The following is a 4581-nucleotide window of genomic DNA, read 5'->3' as shown; positions in this document are numbered from 1 at the left end:
TTCCGTTTGAGCTGAAACAGAGAACAGGCCCCTGTTTGGGATAAAATCTCGAAGGGGCGTTTTGTCAAACATATGCCCCGCATCCTCCTCAAATTTGGCGACCTTTGCAACGGCAAGCTTAAATGCTTCCGCTCTGGTCGTCTCGTTCACATTAGACCACCAATCGACGCAGGCTTTCTTCCTCCAGAACACATTTGAAGCAAACCCTGCCAAATCTCTTCCATTTTTGTGCACTTCATGGCTATTCGTCGTAGAATTCATCCTGGAACTCCGTTTCTTGCCGTGAGAATGAAGCCACAAGAGCCTCAACGAGAGCTCCAGCTTGTTGGCCACGAAATCAGCGAGGCTGTAATAACCCTTGGCCTTCAGCCATGGCAGCTCCTCCCACTTGCAAGCCGACGGAGGAGACTTCGCACTTTTCAGAAAATCACAGTTGGAAATCGCGTCCATGTCTGCGAGAAAACTGTCACACTTGGAATTCCTGTAACCAATGTTACTAGACAGCGCCTGGCCATCTCTTACAGCGCCGACGACAGACGGATTTTGAACGGCGGCCATGGTTGTCGAAACCCTCGTTTCAGACAAACACAAACGTATCCTTTATTATTAAATTAAGTATTGTTATTACTCATTAATGACTATTATTATTAATTAATATTACTAGTATTTTAAATAAATATTTTTATTTTTATTGTTAATTAAATTTAATATCATTATTGAATAATAAAAATAAATTATTATTAATTCATTCATTTATTTTCAATCTAGTTAATCAATTAATGAAGTAATTAATTAATATAGATAATTAAGTAATTAATTAAATTAAAATAAAATATTAAATTAATTTATGTTAATTAATCATTTTAAAATAATTATCGCTATTACTAATCTATTACTATTATTATTATTAAGATTAATTAATATTATTGGTTTTATTAATTAATATTATTATTTTTAATAACGATTATAAACCTAAGGGATAAATTTTAAAACCCCTATGCATTATAAACCGAAAGGAAAAATATTAAGCCCAAAGGGATTAATAATACAAACCCAAGGTATAAAAACCCTAAGATAAATATTTTAAACCCTAAAATAAATATGGTTGATCATGGTTCATTTTCATATTAGGATAGTCATTGTCACAATATAATGTTGGACCATGTTTGACCATGGTTAAGCATGATTTATTTCCATATCGAGACATTCTTTATCACAATGTGACATTGGACCATGGTTAATTTTCATATTAATAAAATATTGTTACAATATGATGTTAGAGCATGGTTTATTTTCATATTGAGAAAATATTTACTATAATGTGATGTTGGGACATGGTTAGCCATTATTATGAACCCAAGGATTAATTTTATAATCTCATTAAATAATATTATACCCTAGGAATATGAATCCTTCTATTAATAAACCCCGGGGATTCATATTATAAACACAAGGGAATACTAAACCCAATGGATTAATACTAAAAACCCAAAGTATTATAAACCATGGTTGATTTTTATATAGAGAAAATATTTCTCATAATGAGACATTGGACCATGCTTGACCAAAATTATAAACCCAAGGATTTATATTAAACCCAAATATTAATATTATAAACCCAAGTGATTCATACTAAAAAGCCAAAGAAATAATATTAAACCCCCAAGGGATTAACAATATAAACCCGGGATATATAAACTCTAGGATAAATATTATAAAACCTAAAATAAACATGGTTGACCATGGTTCATTTTTATATTGAGAAAATCTTTGTCACAATCCGACGTTGGACCGTGATTGATTTTCACAGTAAGAAAATATTTGTCACAATGTGACTTTGCAACATGCTTGACCAATATTATAAACCCAAGGGAATAATATTAAAACTAATGGATTAATATTATAAACCAAGGCCTGTAAACCATAAGATAAATACTATAAACCCTAAAATAAAAATGGTTGACCATGGTTTACCATGGTTGATTTTCATATTGATACAATATTTGTCACAATTCGACATTGAAACATGGTTGACTATGATTGATTTTCATATGGAGACACTATTTGTCACAATGTGACGTCGGACCATGATTGATTTTCATATTGAGAAAATGTTTGTCACAATGTGATTTTAGATCATAGTTGACCATGATTATAAACACAAGGGATTTATATTAAAAGAGAGGATTAATATTATAAACCCTAAGAATAATATTATATCCTAGTAATATGAACCCTTATATTAATAAACCCAAGTGATTGATATTATAAACCCAAGGGAATAATAAACCCAAGAGATAGATTCTAAAACCCCAATGTATTATAAACTAAAGGGAATAATATTAAATTCATGGGATCAATATTATAAACCCAAGGTACATAAACCCTAAGATAAATATTATAAACCCCATAATAAACATGGTTGACCATGGTTCATGTTGATATTGAGACAATATTTGTCATAATATGATGTTATACCATGGTTGATTTTCATATTGAGAAAATATTTGTTAGAATGTGGTGTTGGACATGGTTTACCAAGATTATAAACCCAAGGGATTTATATTAAACCCAACGATTAGTATTATAAACCCAAGGGTATAATAAACCCAAGTAATTAGTACTAAAAACACAAGGAATTATAAACTCAAGGGATTAATCTTATAAAACCAAGGTATATAAACCCTAAGATAAATATTATAAACCCTAAAATAAATATGGTAGACCATGGTTTACCATGGTTGATTATCATATTAAAACAATCTTTGTCACAATGTGGCATTGCACCATGGTTGACAATGATTGAACATGGCTGACCATGATTGGTCATGGTTTTCGATGTTTTAACATAGTTCATTTTCATATTGAGACAATATTTATCATAACGTGACATTGGACTATGGTTGACCATGATTATAAACCCAAGGGATTTATATTAAACCCTAGGATTATTATTACAAACCCTTGATTAATATTATACCCTAGGAATATGAACCCTTATATTAGTAAACCGAAGGGATTAATATTTTAAACCCAAGGTATATAAACCCTAAAATAAACTTGGTTGACCATGGTTGAGAATGGTTGATTTTCATATTGGCATAATATAAGTCACATGCAACGTTGGATCACGATTGAACATGATTAATTTTCATATTGAGACAATATTTTTCACAATGCAATGGTGGACCTTGGTTGACCATAGTTGATTTCATATTGACCACAATGTGAGAATGGTTATAATACATGGTTGACCATTGTTTATTTTCACACTGAGACAATCATTGTCACAATGCAACATTGGATCATGGTTGACCAGTGGTGACCATGGTTAATTATGGTTAATTTTCATATTGACACAATCTTTGTCACAATGTGATGTTCAACCAATGTTGAACACAATTAACCATGATTGACCATAATTTACCATGGTTGACCATGATTAACGATGATTGATTTTCATATTGAGAAGATCATGTGATAAAATGTAAGATTATTATTATAAAGCAAGGTATATAAACACTATAATAAATATTATAAATACTGAAATAAACATGGTTAACCATGGTTGTCTATGGTTGACTTTCATATTAAGACAACCTTTGTCACAAGGCGACGTCCACCATGGTTCACCATGATTGATTTCCATATTGAGACAATCTTTGTCACAGTGCAATGTTGGACCATGGCTAACCATGCCTGACCATCATTGATTTTCATATTGAGACATTCTGTGTCACAATGTGACATTGAACCATGGTTAACCATGATTTACCATGGTTGACCATGATTTTCCATTGCTGAAGATGGTTGACAATGGCTGACCATGGTTGATCTTTCATATTGAGACAATCCTTGTCACAATGTGATGTTGGAACATGGTTGACCATGGCTGACCATGATCACAATCCCAAGGGATTTATATTAAACACTATGATTAATATGATAAACACTATGATTAATATGATAAACACTATGAATAATATTATACCCTAGGAATATAAACCATTAGATTAATAAACCCAAGTAATTGATATTTTAAACCCAAGGGAATAATAACCCAAAGGGATTAATACTAAAACCCCAAGGGATGCCCATGTTGACTATAATTGACCATTTCAACAATAGTAATCATACTTAATACATGTTAATATATAAATATTATAAACCTGAACATAGCCAACCACATTTATCCCTTGGGTTTATAATATTTATCCATATTGTCTATTAATCCATTGGGTTTTTAATATCAATCACTTAGTTTTATAATAATAATACTCCCTTGGATTTATAATATCGATCCATTGATTTTATTAATATTATTTTGTTGTGTTTATAATTCGTCGGCTTCATAATAATAATCTGTTGGATTTACAATATTAATAATCCCTTGGGATTATTAGTCCCTTAGGCTTATAATATTAAACCCTTTGGTTTATTATATAAATCCAAGGGTTCGGCATGGTATTCATATTCACTATTCTTGATTATGATGTCCATGTTGACAATAGTTGACCATGTCAACAATAGTCAATCATAATTGATATATGTTAATACATAAAATAATTTATAGTTAAAACA

The sequence above is a fragment of the Pinus tabuliformis genome, chromosome 4_1, assembly GCF_031772625.1.
Source record: "Pinus tabuliformis cultivar Carrire ecotype Pingquan chromosome 4_1, CPIR1, whole genome shotgun sequence".
In the NCBI taxonomy this organism is placed as follows: domain Eukaryota; kingdom Viridiplantae; phylum Streptophyta; class Pinopsida; order Pinales; family Pinaceae; genus Pinus; species Pinus tabuliformis.
The sequence above is the reverse complement of the archived record's forward strand: the minus strand, read 5'-3'. Positions refer to the sequence as shown.